This window comes from Macaca thibetana, chromosome 6, assembly GCF_024542745.1.
Source record: "Macaca thibetana thibetana isolate TM-01 chromosome 6, ASM2454274v1, whole genome shotgun sequence".
Lineage (NCBI taxonomy): Eukaryota > Metazoa > Chordata > Mammalia > Primates > Cercopithecidae > Macaca > Macaca thibetana.
The window spans coordinates 119,675,869-119,698,294 of record NC_065583.1 but is presented as its reverse complement, the minus strand read 5'-3'; the positions used below and the strand labels follow the sequence as shown (position 1 = coordinate 119,698,294).

The 22,426-nt window shown below is 37.3% G+C and overlaps 1 protein-coding gene across 6 annotated transcripts in view; it reads right to left on the bottom strand.

Annotated features, from left to right (window-relative positions):
- The window catches only part of PDE4D (phosphodiesterase 4D), a 1,590,976-nt gene that overhangs the window by 1,288,918 nt on the left and 279,632 nt on the right, over window positions 1-22,426 (bottom strand). The window contains exon 1 of one of the 6 annotated variants that reach the window (XM_050794368.1): window positions 552-751. The exons of 4 other annotated variants lie outside the window; for them this stretch is intronic. The gene's annotated coding sequence lies outside the window, so the exon portion shown is untranslated. Of the gene's footprint in view, window positions 1-551; window positions 752-22,426 lie in introns of those variants that run through there. One more of the 6 variants, XM_050794361.1, reaches the window with a different exon arrangement.

Genomic DNA, 22,426 nt, shown 5'->3' with positions numbered 1-22,426 from the left:
AGAAGGGCAGCACCAGGCCCAGGAATGCCATGTCAGTCATGGCAAGACACTTGATCTCACTCCTCATGGGTTAGGAAGCTGTAGGCAGGTTTGGGCAGAGGAGAGGCAAAATCAGACTTGTATTTTCAAGGATGTGGAGGCCAGCCTCCAAGGAGCAAGATGAACATAAGGGGCTTAGGTAGGAGATGACTGCGTTCATGCAAGAGTGAGACCATGGTAACAGACTCAGGTGGTAGCAGAGGAAACAGGACAGGCTGGACTTTCACAATTATTTCATGACCTTTCTTATCTTTCTTTTTAAAAAGTATGTTTGTCTTATTAATTTCTTATTCCCAAAGAAGTATATTTCCAAGCTTCCACTTCTTGCCTTTGATTGGTATTGGTGTCAAAATCATTTTGCCTGCCTGCTTCAATAGCCTGCTTTCCAACAGGAAACTTCTAAATCTCTCTACATTCAGTGCCCCCAGAATATGCATTTGCACTTCCCATAGCCTGACACATCTGCATTATCCCTTTTGTTCCTAATCACTCTCATAACAACAGCAGCATACCTGATTGAGGAGCAGCTGGCATTCACTGCGCAAAGAGCACCATCAAAAACAGAGCATGTGGCTCCAAGAGCCACCACTGTTTCCTTCTGTTTCTTGCCAAAGACTGTAACTTATGGGTAGGCTGGGCCTGAGTGATAGCAGGAAATGGCCCACTGCCATGCAAAGTGGCTCCTCTGAAAAAAACTTTTAACCCTATCCCTGCAGCTGGACCTCTTCCTCTGAAGTTTCTAGATATTGCAACTCCCTAAAGAGGAAGTTGTCTAAGGGAGGTACAATGCTTTCGGGAGAAACTGACCACAGCTTAATGGCTTGTGAATGCAACCTCTGCAACTTCTGGGCCCATTTCCCTCTCATGCCCACACAGGGCTAGGTGTGTTCTATTAACCATTTAGGTAAAAGGAATAAGTAACTAGCTCAGCAAGGTCAGCATCATGTCACCATGGCATGACAGAAACTCAGTTTTCTGACTCTTAGTGAAATGGATCATTCAAGAGTAAAGCATTAAAATGTTTATAAAATACAGCTGGTCCAAGAGGACAAGTTGTGTCAAAATCATTTGCCAACACACCTCATATTTTAAAAAATCCTGACGTGTAGCCTGCATGCAATATGCAAACAGGCTGCTAAGGAGAGGACATGACATTAAAATGTCACTAAAATTACTGCTCAACTGTAAGAACTCACACACTTTAGATTTAACAGCACAGAGTTTACATTGGGTCACAAGAAATAGGATTTAAATGAATATTCCAAACCTATTTTCTGAAAATGCATTTTGCAAAGATACAAGTAGGTATACCTAATTCTGAAGAAAAATCATTTGCAATAGAAAATGGGATGAGAAAGCAGAAATAAAATGTATTCAATCACCCTTGCCACTCCTCTATTTTAAATAAAGCAGAAACCACACATAACACTCCAAGATATTAAGCTAGGTCTGAAATGATGTTCAGACTACTAAGGCTAAAAATTACAGCCATAATTCAATCTGGTATTAAAAGCATTTATGATGCCATATAATGTGGAAGACATTTAAAAGGACTACCAAAATTTCCTACTAATATGACCTTTTCTTCAATTTTATTGTTAAAAATCCTTTTCTGCCAAAATGTCAAGGTTTCTCACAGTGCTTCTAAATACACTCTAACCCCAATAATAGAAAGTGTATATTTTCTGTAGACACTGGGGCTATCATCAGACAAATTTATTCTGCTGAAACTGGAGTCAACATTGAAAGAGTTTTTTGCAGCATAGGTATTTTTTCACTTATAAGTTATTACTCATTTTTCCTAATACTATGCAGATAATATAACAATATTGAAGGTAATTTTTTAATATTTGAAAATTCATTGTACATAAAAGCATGCTATGCTATTGCTCCTGTTTTAGGTCCCCAGTCCCTGATCAAAGATGATATACATCTCTAGAGGCAGCTAGGAGGCATCTCTAAGCTAGTAAGAGTCGGAGATGCATTCATCTCAAAGAAGCAAAAACTTATAAAGAAGTGATTCTGCATCTCTAAGCCTTCTCTATCTGATAACTTTGATTATTTTCAAATATAATCCTGTGCCATATAATGACATTTAGGTCAACAATGGACCACATACTACAGTGGTCCCATTAGATTATAATAAAACTGAAAAATTCCTATAGCCTAGTTACTAATGGACCATAGCCATCATAATGTCATAATGGAAAGCATCACTCATATGTTTATAGCAATGTTGGTGTAAAAAAACCTACTGTGCTGTCACTCCTATAAATTAGAGCACACACAATTATGTATAGTACATAATACATGATAATGATAACAATGGTTACTAACTTATGTGTTTACTATACTTTTTATCATTATTTTAGAGTGTGGTCCTTCTACTTATTAAAAAATATAGTTGACTGTAAAACAGCCTCAGGTAGGCCCATCAAGAAGTATTCCATAAGAAGGCATTGTCATCAGAGACGATGGCCGCTCTATGCATGTTATTGCCCCTGAAAATCTTCATTAAGACAGAGTATGAAGGTGAAAGACAGTGATATTGTTGATACGGACTCTACGTAGCCCTAGACTAATATGTGTATTTGTATCTTAGTTATTAAGAAAAAAGTTCAAAAAATAAGAGGTAACTAGAAATTTTTTAATAAGAAGCTTACATAATAAGGATATAGAGAAAAGAAATATTTTTTGCACAGTTATACAATGCTTTATGTTTTAAGTAGTGTTATTACAAAAGAGTCAAAATTTTTAAAAATAAAAATTAGTTGTTAATTTTTTATTGAAGAAAGAAATTTTCTTAACTTTTAAGTTCAGGGGTGCATGTGCGGGTTTGTTATATAAGTAGACTCATGTCATGGGGGTTTGGTGTACAGATTATTTCATCACCAGGCATTAAGCCTGGTACCTGTTAGTTATTTTTCCTGATCCTCTCCCTCTTCCCACTGCCCATCTTCTAGTAGGCCCCAGTGTTTGTTGTTCTCCTTTATGTGTCCATGTGTTCTCATCATTTAGCTCCCACTTGTAAGTGAAAACATGCAGTATTTGGTTTTCTGTTTCTGCATTAGTTTGCTAAGGATAATGGCTTCCAACTCCATGTATATTCCTGCAGAGGACATGATTTCATTATTTTGTATGGCTGCATAGTATTCCATGGTGTATATGTACCACATTCTATTTATCCAATCCACTACTATTGATGGGCATTTAGGTTGATTCCGTATCTTTACTATTATGAATAGTGCAACATGAACATATGACTACATGTGTCTTTATGATATAATAGAATGATTTATATTCCTTTGGGTATATACCCAGTAATAGGATTGCTGGGTCGAATGGTAAAAAAGATATTTTTATAAATTTAGTGCACCCTAAGAGTACACTGTTTACAAAGTCTATGGTAGTGTACAGTAATGTTCTGGGCCTTTATATTCCTTTACCACTCACTCAGAGCAGCTTCTACTCCTGCAAGCTTCATTCATGGTAAGTGTCCTATACAGAGGTCACTTTTTTCCTCTTTTGTATTTTTACTGTACTTTTTCTGTATTCACATATGCTTAGAAACAAAAATACTTGCCATTGTGTTACAATTGCCCACAGAATTCAGTACAGTAGCAAGCTGTACAGGTTTGTAGTCTAGGAGCAGTAGGATACACCATATAACCTAGGTGTATACTAAGCTATACCATCCACGTTTATCTAAGTACAGTCTACAATGTTTGCACAATGACAAAATCACCTAATGATGCATTTCTCAGAATGTATGCCTGTCACTAAGTGATGCATGACTGTATAAAGGTTAGATGGACATGTAAGCTAAAAATACATAGGGGTGAAGAATTTTGCATTAATGTACTTTTTAAACAAAGAAATATATATTTATCATTTATGGATGAAATAGTTTCTTTTTAAAAATGCCACTCCAATTGGCACAGTCAATATTCAAAATTTTACAGCACACTTTTTTACTTTTTTTTTGGTCAAACATTAGCCATAGACTCACTCCAGTTTATTTAGAGTCTTTCTAAATATGTTTTAAAATACCTGAAGTTCTACAAAAAGTGGGGAGCCTTTCAAATGCATGATAAACTAGGGTCAGTAGGTTTTGGAGAGTTGAAAGACATTTGAAAATATGGTAGTGGCAATGGCAGGGTTTTGGGCTGATAATGAGATGTATAGACATGAAGGATGCTACACCATTCAGGAATTAAAATTCAACTTTAATTCAAGTTTTAAGATTTTTACTCCTATGGAAAGAGTGGGGAATTGGAGTAAAAGCCAAGAGAGCAGGAACCAACCAGAAGAAAATTAGCCTGCCAAATCTTTTTGGCTTGCTTCCTCCTCCTCATGGATCCCTCTCTATTGATAAATTTTAAGTAGTGCTTATACCACACGTAGGCTCCATTTTCCATCCCATGCCATATCTCAAGGGAAGAGCTATAGGAATAATATACATAAACTAAAGTGGAATTTTGATTCCTACCACTTGGAACCTGACTAGAATGTTGAACAAACCAGATCCCATCTGGTGACTCTATATATTGGTGGATGAGGTCAGTGCTTTGAAAGGCCAATAAGCACAGGACCGAAGAAACAATTTACCAGCAATGGTCACTATTAGTTATGAACAGCACATAAAAAGACCAAAGAACATCAGTACCCAAAGCCAATTTATGGAAACTAACTGAGTGGCACAGAGTTAACCAGAAGGAGCCCACGGTTCTGCTGATGGCAGTTGCTCTGCAGGTTTCAGCCATTTAATTTTTAATCTGAGCTCCTACAGCATAGGCTCTTTGCACCTTGCCCTAGAGGATCTGAGTAAATGCATTTTTATTTTTAGATGTTTTCTCTCTTGACACAGGGTTCCACAAATATGAAAGAGCAAGTCATCCCCCAGGCATGCTAGAAGTTGTTGCTGTCTCTTTTCTCTCCCTCTGTGGTCTCCTGTAAGCACTTAAAATAATAATGTGCCAAGAAATGTTTTCCTACAGAACAGGCCACTTCTCTTGACTGGTCCTCAAATGCATGCATGTTAAAAGGACTGAGTCTGCTTTGGAATATTAGGTTGTCCCTTTTTGATGAATTGGAAGATGTTCCAGACTTGAGAGTCTATCTCAATTTTACAGTAAACAGTTATTTTATGGGAAAAGAAAAGAAATTCCATGAGGTGTTTTTAGCAAAAACACAATTATTACCAGCCTAGCAAAAGAATCCATTGTGAGGAGAAAAAGCACAGCCATCTTAATTAAAATTATTTACAATCTTTACAGATGCTCACACAATACCACATACTTCTCATGCCCAGAATGAGTACTAAAGTCAAGGGTATGAAATCAAAAGGAGCTAAATGTCTTCACAGTTTATAAAATAATAATTCAAAATGAGTTTGTCAATATTTCAGAAACTACATGCCCCAGATTAACCTATAATATTGGGACAAAGTAAAGGGAACCTGATTCAATGATAAATTATCCACAGAACTATGTGGTGTGATAAATTGCTAACTCAACAAAGCCATCAACATATCATACTTTTAAGAAAGCTTCTTGTTCCTGAAAAGAATCATCAATCATCCTTGGTACTTAGAAGAGAGTATCTTAGATATACCTCTTCTTTCTACGCCCTTCTAAAATTAGTTTTAGCTAGGAATGATAACCAAAAGATAATGTAGCACTGTCAAAGTGAAGATACTCATGTTTCTCAAAGGAGAGGCATTGCTATGTGGGAGACTACCTACGATCCCTTTGTTCTTGGGCTGTAGTCCCTTGTTGGCTGCAGAGTCTAGGGTTCAATCAGAGATGTTAACATTATACCAAGAGACAAGAAATTTCTTTCCTTCATGCTTTCATGACACCTTTTAAGATGCTCAATTCATGCTCACTGGGATATATGCCAGTAACCCTGGCCCCTAAAGAACACAATGAGAAACACGTTGTTCTGTGGATATTCAGTCAAAGATGCTATCTTATCCAGCCCCTGCCTTTAAGCAAGTGAAGCATTATTCATTCCACTTAACAGCTGAAAGAAGTGGTTCCAAGAGCATATCTTTGGCCAGAACTCATTTGCCCTGACGCCCAGTCCAATGTGTCTTCTGCTAAAGCGAAACCAACTGCAATTAATACACAGGGTTTTTATGGTGTCCCTTCATATAATCCGGTAGCCATAACTTGATTGAGTTTCAAAATCATCTAGGTAAACCATGAGCAAAATCATGTGTAAAAATCATGTAGAATGCTTAAAGTGCAAAAAGCAGAAGAGACTTGTTAATAGCATAGACTATGTCATCATGATACTTACACATCATTTGATTAAGGCAGTAATAAAATGTATAATCTTAGAAAGTGATTTACCCTTTCTATGCCTCAGGTTGCTAATCTATGGCATGAGAATATTAATGGTATATACATCATAAGGTCATTGTAAAAAATAAAATGAGAAAGCATGCAGTTAGCCCTAAGTGCTGTACCTGGCATATAATAAACACTCAATTAGTACAGGTATTAATATACAATGAGAGTGTTCATTAGCAAGTACCTCATTCTCATAGCAAATATACTGAAAAGTAGCATCATGGCTTAAATACTTCCTAAAGAAGAATACTGCTGCCTCAGTTTACACTTTGCTTCCCCGGCTCAGAAGTGTCATATTCACACTTTCTCCTTTCTTTGAGTTTAGTGGTCATCTCTTCATATCAAGGGATGAAAATGACGATCATTGTTCAACCAATTCAGCCGAGATTAGAAAAAGATAGGGATGAGGCGCAAAAGATAAGATGAGTACCATTGTCAAAGTGAAGACACTGATGTTTGTCAAAGGACAGACATCGCTATGATCCCTTTGTTCTTGGGGTATAATCTCTTGATGGCTGCAGAGTTCAGGGTTTAACTAGAAATGTTAACATTACACCAAGAGGTGACTTGACCAACACTAACTCACTGGAACTTCTCAGAATACACAAGGAATCCCTCTTTTATATGTCATAGTAAGTATTCATGACTCGTTTTCTATATCCTAAAAAACTTTTCAGTATCTCAAAATATTGGTCTTTGGACTCAGTGAGAAGTATGTTCAAATCGTAACTGCAGCTTACTAGTTATATAACCTAGGGCAACTCACATCTTCTCTATGAGCCTCAATTTTCTCATTTATAAATCAACATAATTATAACATAGTATATTGTTATAAGAAGTAAATAACTCAAATTCATACTTAATTGTTCTTTATCAACATCATCATTGTCAACAACTACTCAAAAGTAAGCATGGCCAGGTGCAGTGGCTCACACCTTTAATCCAAGGCGGGAAGATCACTTAGCCCCAGGAGTTTGAGACCAGCCTGGCAAATATAGTGAGACCCTATCTCCAAAACAACAACAACAACAAAGGAAAACACTAAGCTTAAGAAAACACTATGCAACATATTTTCCAATGTAACGCTGGCAAATTATTCCTCAAACATTGCGTCTGTATGTATTTTTACATTTCTTCAACTTGATGGTGTCATTTGAATTATAATCTTGATGTTTAACAAGCTCATCACCTCCCTGGACACATTTATTGTCAAAGAGCGAGCTCACAATTTCAGTATTGCATTGGGAATCTCAGAATTTAATTTTAGTGAATAAAAATCAGATGCATAGTTCCTCCATGCATCTTTACTAAGCCTTACATGGACTCTCTTAAGAGTTATCACCATCAGATTTTGCTGTTGCTCCAGCTGGCCAAAGTTGTCCTCTCTATTCCAAACTGTTGCCAGAACTTGGTCTACATGCAGAGTTCCAAAATCACATAATTCCCACTCTCAAAGATATTTCTTCAAACATCACCATCAGTACCACTACTTTATAATGGGTTTAAGTATTTTTAAGCATGGCCTTATCAGAGATTTGAAAATATCTTTAAAAGAAAATTTTGTGAAACAGCTTAAAGATTAAGGGACAAACAAAAAATATAATCACAATCTATTTTATTTTATAAATGCTTAATTTGTGATTTTGTTTAAAATATGAAATCAATAACCCTAAACTCATGTGTCCTTCAATTACCTGGTAATATGATCACAAGTTGAATCTCATGAATGTTTTAGAATGAAAGAGAATCAAACAACTGCATTTGTTAGATACACAGTGCACACAAAAATTTCTAGTCAACACACTGCAAAACATAAAGAATGTAAAATTAGTTTTACCTTAAGGAAATAATACATAGACATACCCAAGAGGATCTGTAAGGCAATATGTTTTGAATATGTGAGCTGACATAATGTGGAGGAGACAGAACTGAAGAAGAAAATTGAGGAGGCAAATGTCAAAAGAAGTAAAGCGCCCACTGAAAAACAAGAATGCGTTTGCTTCTTGGGAAGAATGTATGTGCAAACATACTGAGGTAGAAATAAGAAAGTTGATTTTTAAAGTATTTAACAATATTATATAATCCAAAATTCATATTGAATTTTACACACATACATCTACACACACATATACACACACACCCACACGGTAACTATGTAGAAGTGATAGATATGTTAATTAGCTGGAATGTAATCATTTCACAATAAATACATAGAATAAAACATCAAGTTGTACACTTCAAATATATACAATTTGTATATGTCAAGAATATCTCCATAAAGCTATTTTTTTAAAAAATAAAATTCACACAGAAAAGATGGCCAAAAAGAATTAAGATTTACTTCTGCATGTAATAAGAAGGCATTATAGAGTCTAAGAAAGAAAGAAATTAATAAAACACAACAAAATCATATTTGGAAAAACCTCTTCTATCCTCAAATCATTTCTACATATTCCTAACTGTTCTACACAAAACTTTTGCTATTAAGGTAAAAGAGCTCTTATTTTCTTTGCTGTAGGACAATTTTTGTCACACCAGTAATACCTGAAGTATTTTCAAGTATTTCACGCAAGACAAAAAGAAAGAATTAAAAAAAAATATATCTGCATGCTTTGATGTAGTTTGCAAAGTGTCTGTCCTGTTTTCAAAGGAGCCCTTAGCTTATGATGTATCTGAAGACATTTAGCATTTAGTTATCTGATAAAATGACAGAGGACTGAAATAGACTGCAGAGATCTTATATTGACTTTTGTCACATCCCAGGGATTTGAGGGGTGAAGTCAAGTTAGAGAAAGCACTTGTGCCAGCAGATGCTGACAGATTCACCAGCTCCTCAGACAAAATGGACATTTCTCTGTCAATATGAATCCTCAACTCTGTGAAGTGTCTCAAGCAATCCCAGCTGCAGAAGGATGTCTGCAGAAGGATGCCAAGTACAGACACAATCTGTCACCTCTCCTAAAATGAGGTTGATTCTCATTATTCTTAAGGAGTCACAAACAAGCTGTTGGCAATTTGCTCAAGTGAAGAGCAAACCATAGCGAGTCATTGCGACACTTAATATCTCAGAAAACAACATAAACCAAATGTGCCCACAGCCCCAACGCAGCAGCAATTTCTGGACCTATCTAATAATAGTCGAGACAAAGGGAAGAATGAAGCCTGCCACACATACCTCACTCACCAGGCCTTGCTTTTGCAATACTGAAATAACAGAAAGAGGGGACTGTTTAGTAACTCAGCTCCCTCCTGATTATTGCATTGCAAAACAGTCCACAGAACAACCTGCTTCAGCTGCCTGCTGATGGTGATTTTACCCTGTTTCATATACTATCCTTGGGCATCAGCAATGCAGTGGTGTGTGAATACAGAGCCCCTGCAGGAAATAGCATGTTTTATGGAATGAAGCATCCATACAATTCAGTAAGAAAAATAAATGGAAAGACATCAATGGACAATTCACAAAAGAACAAAAATGACAAGTATGAGAAAAGATTTGACCTCAGTAACAAGGGCAAAAAATACCCTCAGAAATTAAACAAAATAATAAAGCATTTTCCCATTAAAATCAATCAATATTTTAAAAAGTAAAAAAAAAAATGTTCTTTGCTGGTGAACTTGCAATGAATTTGGAATGTTCATACATTGTCTGAAATAGCAAATATTGGCACATACTTTTGAAAAGCAGTTTGCCAATAAGTGTTTGATGCTTTGAAAATATTCAAAAGGAAAAACATAAAAATATTCATGTCTAAAATGTTTACTCCAGCTCTTGTATATCAATAAATAAATAATGAAGGCAAAACCTCATAAGAAACGTAATAATAAAATAACAAATGTTTAAGGAAACCATGTAGGAACAATTAAAAATTCTGTTTGTGAAAACCATATTACTTAAGACTGTTATGATTTTAAAAATTTTATTGTAAAAATATTTCCTATATACAAAAGAGCAAATATAATTATTATAAATACTTTGTATAACACAGTTTCAAATGAAAAAAATCAGGACACAAAATTATATATACAATATGATTACAACTATACATAAAAATTCTCTTTGCAGAAAATATGTCTAGAGAGAAATAATCTGAAGTCTTAACAATGGCTATTCTTCGGAAGTAATGATAGGGTTTTTTCCCCCTACTTTCAAAACTTTAACTTCTGCTACATATAAGCTCATCATATTTACTCTCTCTATCTTCAGATGCTAAATTCGAAAAAATGTCTGAGCCACTATAGTCATCTTTTCATTTTTCAACAAATATTTATTGAGTTCTTCCTATAATCACAAAACACTAGGTATCAATGGAGAAATAAATGCATATAAGACATATTTTATGCTTTCCAGAAGCTTATAAGGAATACAACAGGTAATGGAACAGCAAAGTAGGAAAACAAATTCATCATAAATTTAATGAATTGAATTCATTAGTACACAGTGACATTGTACAAGGTGAATGATGAAGAAAATTTCATGGCATTCTGTCCATTCCTCATATATTGGTAATCTGGACAAACTTCTCCAGTTAATAATTTCACATTATCAGACAGAATCAAGGTAATAGGCAAATTTATCCAGACCAAGGAAAGAAGCCAATAAGAACCACCTGCAAAGCTGTACTCTGCCCTTCTTTAACCTACCTGTGGTTATCTATGAGTAATTTTGTTCTTATGTTAGCTTTCTAACCTTAGGAAACTCACAGATTCCTGATCATAGATATCATCTTGACTACAATTTTCACTCATTTAAAAAATTCACTCTATAATATTTTCTGTGACAGGAAGCTCAAAACTTTCAAGGCAGTGCCTTCCACTTATGGACAGTTTGACTCATTCAACACCTCTTCCAGGTATAAGCACAGGACTAGACCCTCTTTACACAAGGCTAATAAGGAAAGGCTCCTGCCCTCAAAGAGTTCACGATGCAGAAAGGTACGTGTGGAACGCAAAAACTCATCCATAGTCAGGAGCCCTGGATGCTCTCCTGGGTGTTTTACTGTATTTCTGGGATGGGCACCAAGGAAAGAGTGGCTACTTCTGCTTTGCAGATGAGCCTGGTCAAGAGTTAGTGGCATTAAAGCATTAAAAATAGAAAAAAAAAAAGGAACTATAGTTGGATACTTTCAGGAAACGCCTGTTAAAGATCTGAAGATTTACAATGTATTTTCTTTTTTTAAGCCAAAACATGTGAAAGACTCACATGCTTCAGCAAAGAAATCTGTTTAGGTTCATTTAATCTTTGCCTCCCCATCCCCTCCCAACCACCACCACCTATTTTTAAATGGGACCCTTTTTCATGTTATATCTGTTAACATCTCATGGAAAACCCATTGAAAAAAGCTCCTCTGAATCTGGCCACATATCTGATAGTGACAAACTGAGATTCAGAGGCCTCTGAGCTCAGAAAATTACCTACCCAAAGTCATACCAGTAGCTGTGACAGAACCATGGTTGGAGCCCAGGATGCTGAGTCATATCCAGGCTAATCCTACGTCTTACACATCATAGACCCTGTCACACTTTTTATTTTTTAAAAAATCACATATTTTGGATATTGACTGACAGAACCAGCATATTTTAGCACAGAGCAGGGGAATACTAGCAATGCAAAGAGTAGGCAAAAAATATGAAGGTCTAAAGTGAATATAAGTCAACAACACAACATGAATTTATAATTTAAAAAACTTTGTGATATCAATTTGGAAGAGAGAAGACAAACCAGTCACAATGAAGGGACTGAACTAATTGTTCCCTAAGGTGGTCATGTTCTCTAAATATCTGTCAATCTGCTCAAGTGCCATGCAAAATGACTTTACATGGATGCAGCACTGTTTATATAAAGTTGATCATCCCTGTGGAGAAGATGAACAATAAAAATAAACAACAGAATCCTTCTCTGAAAACCCTCTAACTTCACAATGAGTTCCTAAGGGACCATGTGTCTTCTGTACTAGAAGGTTCATTAAAAAACAGGATAGATTAACATCTACTAGGAAAGGCATAAGAATAGTCTTGCCAAAAGGAAAAGAGATAGACTTGATAAAATTTAAAAGTCATTGCCAACCTTACAAGACAGCCTGTGAGTCAGAGGATGGCCATCCTGTTTATAGAGACTGTCTCTCATTCTCCTTATTTGCCTCATATTTGATCATTTTATTGTTTACTGGAATTTTGTCTACCCTATGGGAAGACATAAAAATGAAGGAAGACTGGAAACATTATTATATTGAATTCCTTGCTAGAGATATTTATTTTATTGAACATAGGATACAATAGGAGAAGACAAAAATTACAGCTAAAATATGGTTTAGATTATATGTGCATTTTTCCACACCATTTATTGATCAAATTAGAAACAACTGTGAATGTTTGGATGGTAATCACTGACCAGGTTATGTGTGAGAAGAGTTGCTTTAGTTAATCTTCCAAACTTAGATTTTCAGAATCAGTTTTCCTACTCCAAAGCAGACCCCAAAACAATTTGAACTGATTCTCCTTCTCCCTTGTATCTTCCCCCTACATCTCTTTTTATAATCTACAACTAAAGGAAATACTTCTGAGAAGGCTTTAGAGGCGTTTCAACATGTAATTAAATTGGTGCCTTTCTATTCCATTTAACTTTAAATTAAAATAATATAAAAACGATCACAACACTAAAATTTCTTTCATTTAAAATAAGAATATGTATGTTTTTAACTTATCTGAATTAATTAGCACTGATGGCCTCTGATTACTTTTGCTCATAATGAAAGAAGGAGGTGGGCTGAGTTTAGCACTTACAACCTAAAGATAATGCCCAAGGTTTAAATTTTAATGATTTTTTAAAAAATCAATTTGCATTGATCGGGCTTAAATTCTCCTGTAAGTACTGGTCAAAAAAAAAGTCTCTTCAATTAAGTATGATCAGAACAAAGAAATTACCAATTTCCTGGGCCACAAGTGTGCATGAAACAGATAAAAATGATGTTTCTACAGTTTGTTATTTCCCTGAACTCCCCCCAACCCTGTATCCTACATCATATTGACCAGAGGAAGTGAAATCCCCCCATGACCTCTTGGCACTAATCACGTCCCATTACCAGGCAGTTGACAGAACCAAAGTTCAGTCTGTGTAATACTTGGGAACTTACCCCCAAGTCTTTCTAGTCTCTTCACCAACCTTCTACCTCAGTGTAAAAAATTACAGGGGAGATTATAAACAAGCTAAAGTCCTTCTAATCTACCCTCATCACCCACAAAGCCTACTATCACCTGGATTTGGCAATAACTGTGACTGATTTATGGCCCAGAAATTGACCTCATGAAATAACACCATTGTAGAATGGCTAGTCAACGACACCTGAGTTGCTCCCATCCCTCAAGCACTGGAAAGAATGCCTGGTCTGATAACTAATTTAAATTATTTTGGTAAGTTGAACCAAAAGACCTTGGGCAAACATAAATCAAAACGTCAGCAAAACACAACCTTTAAGAACAGAGACTTTTGGAATCAGGCAAACCTAAGTTCAAATCCTGACACTTACATTTGTTCTGGGACCTTGGACAAGTGTACTTCCAAGGCTGGGCTTCTTCCTGTATAGCAGGGATCCTGGTAGTTCCTCACATGTCAGTGCTTATTCAATGGTAACTATTATCATCACTGTCTTCTTAGCAGAACATTCCCAGGACAGAGAAAGTCTCTCTTTATTTTACACCCAATATCCTGCAGACAGAGAAGGAGTTTCCTGCCCTGTGACTTAACCTTAAAATACAATGATTTAACAAAAGTGTGTGATGAGACTAAGATCTCCATTTTCAGCATAATTGAAGTCACATTACGGAAACTAGAAATCACTTCATAAAATGCACTGATGATGGACATTTATTTTTCAACACAACTTTCTAGCTTTGTCAGCACAACCTCAGCGAGAGTTCCTCCCATATGACAGGGTATTGTTTCACACTAAGGTAAAATAGGGGAAGGGTTAGGGAGAATAGAGAGTGGAGAAAAATGCAGTTGGAATCAAAGAAAGGTGTGCCTCAACTTTCTAATTATCTGTACTTTGGGAACCACCATCTGTTTGTGCAAGAAGGAGAGGCAGTTTGGATAGTGGAGGAAAAAGAGCAGCAGAGGAGAAATCACTACGTATTATAAACAAAAACTCAGTCTTCACGATTGACAGCTTCTCATGGGACTTCCCTGGGGAGCCAATTAGCGCTCCTTGCTGAAGTGGGTTTGGTCCTATAAACCTGTGTGCTAACGCCCACCTGTGCTACACCAACCTCCAATGGAGCCACAAAGCCTCTGTTAATGAGGCTTAGGACCAATAATCCCACAGAGAGAGTTCTGCTAAGGGCTCCAAAGCAGATGTCTTAGGGTAACCAGCAGGGAATCTCCCTTAAATTCCATTGTCTGGTTGGAAACTAAGACATTTTAAAATAATGATTTGATTTATTCTTTCTGCACCTCTTTTTCTTTGTTCCTTATCACCTGAGACAACAGTGACCACAGCCTCCATGTAAATTCTAATCCATTGTCCGTCTAGCTGCTGGGTGATGCCACAAGGAGCAGAAGAGAAATCTAGGCAGAGAAGCAAGTGACAATTAGTAACATCTCTAGAATCATTGTCTCCAGTAGCAGTGGGAGATACAGTTAACACTAGCTCTACACAACAGTTAAAGCAGAGTTTAGCAACATCTGGGAAGTTGCCTAATTGCTCTTGCAATAAAATTCTTCATGTTTCTGTTACTTCAATACACAGAGCTCAGGAGGCCTTGTGAACCCATTTAATGTAACCTCAAACAAACTGACACCAGTTTTGTTATTTTGTCTCCTATGAACAATACTCACCCTTAAGAGAGGCATACCTACCTGGTTCCTGCTATCAAAAAATCAAGCAATGAAAACCTATTATGAAAAAAATAAACACCTATTATGAGCAGAGCACTGTACAAGGCACCCTGAAAAGAAAAGAAAATTCCTCAAAGAGCTTGGCTTTGAGAAGCAAAAATGATTAAAATTAATACCAGCGATACTACATGTGAAAAAATAATAAACTAAAAATAAAATTAAGGATTTCTGAAAAGTAAACAAGAAGGTAAATTGAGGGAACAATTCCCCACAAACCAGATGTGAACTTAACTTTTTAAATGGCGAGACTTAGATTGGAGGAATGGGCAAATATATGAAAACAAAGCTTTAGAAGTGGGAATGCACAAAATATGAAGCCTGAAACTATAAGACCCAATGATCTGAAAAATGCTCACATTCTCCTAAAGCTCAAATTTTCATGAAAATAAAGGGAAATAAAAGATAGTTTCCTAAATCTCATGTAGGCCAAATTTTTCCTGACACAATTCCACCTTCATGGCTGAGAAAAATATGCCTGTTGATTAATTTGACTGCAATACAAACAGAATAGGATGGTACCTTGGCCTAGCTATAGCCAAAGCAATCACAAAAACACTAGAATGAAAGCTCCCTGCCTCCCCAGGCCCCACGCTCTCATTGTTGCTGGTAACAGCCATCTCCGTGAACAAATCAGAATTGGAGAAGACAGCCCAGAGAAAAAAAGAGGGAGGCACTGAAGTCCTTTCACATTTACTGGGTAAATGAACTAGAATGTCTCAGAAGATGTGAAGTACAGTTGGTTGCCAAATTCAGTGACATCTGTCAATGTTTATCTCAAGAAAAGTGCATCAATCTAACACTGAGATGGCACTGAACTGGGGATGTGGGATACATCTTAAGGATCCATTATTCTCTTTGGCTTGCTTGGGACACCTCTGAGGTTGGAAAAACCTGGAGAAGTCAGAGGGGAAGTGCACACCCTGCTCACCGCCCTCATTCCATCCCTGATTACGGAGTGACAACATTTTGCAAGTAAGAGGAGAAACTATTCAGTGGAATCTTTACTCAGAAAGGACCCTTGGAATTCACTCATTCATTTGTCCAACAGATATTTATCAAGTGCCAAGGAACACTGTGCTGGACACCAAGGACATCATGATGAAAATTACAGGCATGTTTTCTTCTCTTTGCAGTGTGTTACGAGAGAGCGCAAGTGGTTGAAAAGTGGAAATACAGTTACACATGCTAGGAGGGTAGAAAAGCTGAATGCAGTGTGTCTTGATGGCCTCTTCTTTACCCCACTGGTAAGGGAGGAATTCCCTCCCACCCTAGAGATATGGGGATGGCCAACCACATGACATTCAACCTAAACAGAGGAGATTAATAGCAGTTCACTAGTCATATCTACTCACCGCCCAGGGGAGGACAATGCACCCCTCACAGGCCACACAGGGGCACACTCAGGAAAGGTGACAGGCAGGGCCTGTGTGAGGCTGGTTTTGAAGTAACAAAAGGGTGAGGTGGCCCTGGTCCCCACAAGAGGATGTGACTGGCTTGTCTGAATAATTCCACAGGCTGTCAGGGAAGCAAAATCCACTCCTCAGGGATAAACAGATACTGGGCCTGGTCCCTAAGATAGGGAAGGTCATTTGGCTGGGAGATCCCACCCACAAGAGCACAATGGGGAGGGAAATTTGTGGTCAGGCCATTTGATGCGCTCTTGGTTTTACCTTTTACCTCTCTTGGAACCTTAATTCCAAGCCTTACCTGACACAGTGGCAGAGCAGAGAATGATTCATGGCTGCCTCAAGGTCCACCTTGGGATTATAGATGGCTCAATCACAAGGCCTTAGCTGGTGGGACCCTAGACTAGAAAAAAACCTTTTCTGCTCCACTCTCACTCTGTACGTGGCAAAACAGCTCAGGCACACAAAAGGGGCCAAGTGTCACCTGCCATTAACACCCTGCTCCTCCAAAAAAATGCTGTACTTGCTCTGAGATGTGCACCTCCTCCCAAGCTGAGCCCTGAGGCAGGGCAGAGGAGAGCAAGGTGCGTCTTTGAAGCAGCCTCTCTGACAATTGTATTCACTACAAAGTCAATAAAGACATAAAGCACCATTTACATTAGTGAACATTACCTGTTCCCAAGAACAGGACAGAAGCTACAAAACTGCAAAGAGTGTTGGTCCCTCCTGAGATGGCAGACAGCTTGGGAGAAGCAGCTGTCCACGGTAAAAGGAAGAAGGTGCTTTGCCTCACAGGGCTTGCTGAGACCTGGCAGAAGGCAGGAAGCCAGATGCAGCAGGAAGAAGGGGCAGACATTTACAAGGGCTGGGTCTGCTGTTGTCACTCAAACAGGAGGCCAAATTTCTACCCTGAACACAATCTTATCATCAGTAAATGCGAGGGAGAAAGAGAGAGAGGGAAACTGATTAGAGAAATCTCTTGCAAGAAGTGCAAACAGTTTGCTTCCCCACAGCAGGATATTGGAAAGCCCCATGAAAGCAGGCTCTAGAGAGACATACATAGTGGAATGACAGTACTTTTTTAATAGAATTTTTATAAAGAAGGAAACCTTGAAGTTCAAGAGTCTGGCAATCTAAAAGTTTTGTAGAGAAAGAAAAGATTGGGTTCCAAATAGATAAGTGCTGGTGGGCATCTTTCTTTTTTTTTTTTTTTTTTTTTTTTTTTTTTTTTTTTTTTTTTTTTTTTTGAGACGGAGTCTCACGCTGTTGCCCAGGCTGGAGTGCAGTGGTGGTGGGCATCTTTCTAATTTGCTCACTTTTCTTTCTTGGCATCCTATTATCATTGGCAGCTTCTCCAGGCTGCTGCTGCTTCACTCTTGAGCAGAGTGTGCCTGAGAGGAAGATTGCCAATAATCTGGAAGGGGCAGGAGACGAGGCAATCTCCAGGCTTCTGTTTCCTGAGCTCTGACAGCACCCAAACATGGGTGTACATACCGTAGGCATTAGTCTTCACTCTGGCCCAAATCTAGGTGGATATACAATCTAGTCAATAAGCTTTAAGAGTTTATTTCTAAGAGAGCAAGGGAACACATCTGAGTTATACCCATTTTTCTGTTTTCTTAGGGCTATCAGCGAGGTGGAAATAGAATGTCAGTAGACACATTTTCTCTGGCATTCCAGGCTCAGCCAAATGACTTAACTATGTTCTCCTGTGCTACGGACCAAATGATAATGTCCCAATCATTTTCATCTTAAGCAGATGTAGAGGAGTGAAGAAAAGTACACGTGTATTATCCCAAACCCATGTGTTTCTGCCCAGGTTGCTCAGGAACTATGGCGCTCTTTGTGCTTTCCTCTCAACAGGCAGATCTTATGAAGATGACAGTGGGAGAGCACTAAACTGTGCGCAGAATGAAGCGCTATGCAAAAAGTTATCGCAAATATATATATAATAAGGATTTAAAACTGTCTGTGTGTTTCCATTACATTGGAAATATAGTTGGGGGGAAAGGATTGGAAAAAATACAACAGCATATAAGCAAAGAGAAGAGACAGGAGAGGAAATCTTCATCAGGGCCAGTTATTATCTATCAGGGTCTACAAGCGACTGTGGTTGGAGTAGAACTGTTTCATGTGAGGGTTGTGTGTGTGCTTATATCTTTCTGTATTTTCTAATTTTATTAATGAGATCATAGTATATAAATAAAAATATTTGAAACACATACATATAAAAGGTAATTAGAGCACTTCAAAACCATGTGCTGTCATACAACCTATTTGTTATAGATGAGACAGAGCTTGACTGGAAGCAGACATACTGTTTTGTCTCTAACGGTATACTTGAACAAAATATGCTTTGGGCTTCCATTTCCTCACCTATAAAAATAAGAACACCACCACCTACTTCACAGGGTTCTCCTAGGATTAAATATTACATCTGTGAAAGCACCTTGGCCAGTGCTGGTACTTGGAGGCATCAAAAAAGTTCATTTCCTTACCTTTCCCACAATTCCTCTGCTCAATCGAGGGATTCAATCCTCTGTTTTGATACAGGGCCCTCCACAGAGATTAGATTGTAGAGGGCTTGACAACTTGCAAAAAAATATCAGACAGCTGTTTCTAGATCTGTGTTTGCCATCTTTATTGCACCAAAGAAAACACTTCTCCTTTATTTGTAAAATCTGCTGTCTGTGGCAAGATACATCAAGGCCCTGTAGGACTTTCTGACAAAGAAAGGGCACTCTTCCACATTCATTCCCAGTCAAAGGCTGGCTCTAGGGTATTGGTAGTGGGACTTTTCCCTCACTTACTAGCTAACTTAAGGCTATGAAATAACAAAATCACCTAAAACCAGAGGAAAGGAGACCTTTCCAAACCCTAATCATGAAGGCTGTGCAGGCACAAGGTAGAGAACTGCTACAGCACCAAGCACAATGAAAAATTCTAGAGCAGACAGATGCCTCATTCCGGTTACCATCATAGTCAAGGTCATATAAGGAAAACTGCCAGATAATGGAAGAAAACAAACATTCTCAAGATAAAAAAGTCTTTATCATGCCTCTTTACACCAAATCATCAAATCTGAGAGGAAATGTTTAAGAAAGTAATAGATACAAAATTCAGTAATGTGAGAAACACACTATATTTGCTTACTTCTAGGACCTACCACTGACTTAGAAGCCACTCCCCTAGGTCTCTCCAGTAAAAGCTTATCTTTACAGAAAGGAAAAGCTTTGGCACTACTACAAAGAGTAACAGTAGTAACCACCATAGGGTGGAACCTCTTCAGGTGTGGACGGGTAACTCACAGGCTTAGCAAATTACAGAACGTACCTCAGTAGCACATAATGAAGGGCATTGCAAAGTGATCTCAAGTCTACTGGACAGCCTAGTTTCAAGGCAAAAGCTTAAAGTACTAAGAGCTAGTTTTGCCTCTGCTCCCAGCTTCCTGTAGGAAAACAGGCAGATCCTCCATCATCTCTTAAATGAGAGCATTGTGCTTACTATCAAAAAGCTCTTGATCTGAGGCCCAAAATCCTGCTGAAGTTCTATTGCACATTTTGTGTTTATGGGCAGATGTTCATTTTTCTGAGAGAAATTTCATGTCATTTGTCAGGTCCTCAAAGATGCCCATGATCCAAAAATATATTAATAACAACTAAACTAAACTAACTTATAAGCTCTCTTACATATCCCAATCATTAGAGCAAATTTTTCTGATTATTAAAACAATGCATTGTAGAAAAATTGAAAAGTGTAGGCAAAAAGAAAAATCTCCTGTTATTGAGTCACTCAGAAATAACCACTGCTAACATTTATATATACATAAATATTTCTTGGCCGGGCACAGTGGCTCATGCCTGTAATTCCAACACTTTGGGAGGCCAAGGCGGGCGGATCACCTGAAGTCAGGAGTTCGAGCCAGCCTGGCCACCATGGTGAAACCCATCTCTACTAAAAAAAAAAAAAAAAAAAAAAAAAAAAAATTAGCTGGGCGTGGTGGCACATATCTGTAGTCCCAGCTACTTGGGAGGCTGAGGCAGGAGAATCTCTTGAACCTGGGAGGCAGAGCTTGCAGTGAGCCGAAATCACACCACTGCACTCCATCCTAGGCAACAGAGCAAGACTCTGTCTCATGAAAACAAAAAACAACAACATAAATGTTTCTTGTATTTTGAATTTATATGGTATTAGGCTCTGCTACATTCCACATTGTCACACATTAAAAATTCTTCAAAAACAGCAACTTTAATGGTCACATTTTATCATAAGGATTTAATTACATTTTATCTAACTGTTTTCCTATAGTCGGACATCTGTGTTGATACTAATGTTTTGCCATTATAAACAATACTGCTGTAAACATTCTTAAAAGTCAAATTTGGTTATATTTTTGTAGGTAATAGCTACTAACAATTTTTGAGCAAGAAAATAGCAAAATCTCCAGAACTAGGGATCTATTGTACACCATGGTGACGGCAATTAATAAAATGTATTGGACACTTAAAAACTGCTAAAAGAGTAGACCTCAAATGTTCTTACCACCAAAAAGTTATACATATGTAAGATGATAAATGTATTGATTTGCTTGATTTAATCATTTCACAATGTATACATGTATCACAACATCACATTTATACCATCAATATATAGAATTTTTGTCATTTATATCTTAATAAACCTGGAAGGGGAAACGAAAAGAGCAAAATCAATAATTGTCTTATGATAGTACAGGGGATGAATTGAAATGGGGAAGACTAAAGGCTTGGGAAGACTGAAGGCAAAAGGTTATTATCTGAGAACTTGAACCAGGGGAGAGACAAAGAGACTGAACATGAAGGTCCAGATACGGAACACATGCTAAAGGGAAATTGCCATGAGTCAGTGGTTCAGAGGGAGACAGAAGAAAAAAGAGTAAGCTGACTTTCTACTTTCACAATTGGAAGAAAGAGTACACCATTAACCAAGACAGGGAAAATATAAGCCAATTTAGAGATAGAAAGATGAAGAGTCATTTCTAGAAGGTTACTGCAAGAAAGATAACTGCAAATGTCATGACTGAACTGCTTCTTTTTATCATTATCATTACAAAACATACCCCCAAAAAGCAACCGATAATCTAGGATACTCAATTACAATTACATAAACTAGAAAGTAGGAGACAAGGGAACTCATTGGTGTATCATCTCTTTGCTCTTGAATGTTCAAATCCAATAAATTAGGTACTAGTAATGATATCTTCTAAAGCATAAAAGCTGAGCAGTTTTCATCATTCAGATGAGAATATTTTTTCATAATTATGACTATATACCTAGTATGGTAATTTTTAAAAATTATACCACATTTTTCATCTTTATCTCTATTGTTTTATTTTGCTCTTTTAATCAATTCCATTTCCAATAAATGAGGTAAGACCTATGGGAAAAATAAAAGTCCAGAAATCAATGTCACTAACATGTAAAACACCACCAGGAGGAAGTCAGCTAGAAAACTAACTCAGTGATGATATTTTGAGCTCTCCATGACATAGTAAAGCCAATAGGAATGAAAAGTAGAGATTTTCTCAATGAAATCTCTGCATATCATTCAGATGTCTGTATTCAGCTCTGAAACAGTAACTCTGGACTTTAAAATGTCATATTTTATTTTAATATTTACCATGTAAAAATTTCTATGTCATTCTTTATTATTGAAATATGTTCTTTCCAAAAACTTCAGATTACCAAGCAAAG